Source organism: Nematolebias whitei, chromosome 1, assembly GCF_014905685.2.
Source record: "Nematolebias whitei isolate Nwh7 chromosome 1, NemWhi1, whole genome shotgun sequence".
In the NCBI taxonomy this organism is placed as follows: domain Eukaryota; kingdom Metazoa; phylum Chordata; class Actinopteri; order Cyprinodontiformes; family Rivulidae; genus Nematolebias; species Nematolebias whitei.
This window is the reverse complement of record NC_056498.1, coordinates 4,516,577-4,518,174: the sequence shown is the minus strand read 5'-3', so window position 1 is coordinate 4,518,174 and position 1,598 is coordinate 4,516,577.

The following is a 1,598-nucleotide window of genomic DNA, read 5'->3' as shown; positions in this document are numbered from 1 at the left end:
TATGACATGTTTTGAGCCAGAAAAGGGTAGAATGCCCTCTCTGGGTCAGGGAGGAGGGCCTGCCCCAAGTGGAAGAGTTCAAGTAACTTGGGGTCTTGTTCACGAATGAGGGAAATATGGAACGTGAGATCGATAGGAGGATAGGTGCAGCGTCTGCAGAGAGGCGGGCGCTGTACAGGTCTGTCGTGGTGAAGAGAGAGCTGAGTCAAAAGGCAAAGCTCTCAGTTTACCGATCAATCTACGTTCCTTCCCTCATCTATGGTCATGAGCTTTGGGTTGTGACCGAAAGAACGAGATCTCAGATACAGGCGGCCGAAATGAGTTTTCTCCGCAGGGTGTCTGGGCTCTCCCTTAGAGATAGGGTGAGAAGCTTGATCGTCCGGGAGGGATTCAGAGTAGAGCCACTGCTTCTCCACGTCGAGAGGAGCCAGTTGAGGTGGCTCGGGCATCTGGTTAGGATGCCTCCTCGACACCTCCCTGGTGAGGTGTTCCAGACACGTCCCACCGGGAGGGGACCCAGAGGAAGACCCAGGACACGCTGGAGGGACTATGTTTCTTGGCTGACCTGGGAAAGCCTCGGGATTCACCCGGAGGAGCTGGACCAAGTGACTGAGGAGAGGGAAGTCTGGGCCTCCCTACTTAGGCTGCTACTCCCGCGACCCGACCCCGGATAAGCGGAAGAAAATGGATGGATGACGTGGTGTCATGTCTGTGAGCAACATGGTGTATGAAGACAGCACAATTACTAACCTCCATCCAGGTTCTTGTGTGGCTTCAACATCTTCTTCCAAACACTGTAAAACTGAACCATAGAGCAAAAGTGTTCCCATCTCTTCTTTAATTCTGTCAGGAATGTGAGGTTGCTCTTATCCAGGATCCGCCACAGCTCATCCATCACCTACGGTGCAAGAAACTAACTAACCCTAACTTACTCTGGCTTCTATAGTCTAGACACAAAATAACACATTTGACAGCTGGACAAGGAGCAAAAGACAGGCTGAGTAAAGTCCAAGTTAATTTCCTGGTTAAGTAATACTAATATTACTAATTTATCATTTAAGATAACAATGCAACCCCAGCTTAACAAATTTGTTCACAGACAAAATCAAATAATGTCCAACAGCTTGTCATATCATTGAAACATTACCAAAGTTATGTGCTAGGTCATCTCTAACAATAATTATGTCTTAGCTCAGATCAGCAAGGTTCAGATGAACTGATTCATGTTCATAGTTCACAACATTTTGGAACCAAGTTAACTTCAGCCGGACCTGGTTCAAAGCCTTTTGTAATAATTTGTCTGAAATTAAGCTTAAAATAAATATACAGGTTCTGATGTCATTAACCAATGTACATATTGTTTCGCTTACCCGAGTGAGGTAGACCCAGGACGCAAGCCACACCCTCACTGCAGCCTTCTCCTCCAAGGGATCTAAAACTAATCCTAAGGCTCCGGTATTACCCGCAGCTGTTTTTTAGGACAGTTTAGTCTAAGGCTGTGTTGAAATGATTCACTCAGACTGTTAACTACCTCCTATCCATGCACCACACCCAGAATCTCACCTCGTGCCTCGCCCGACCTAGCAGCAGGAGTGGGG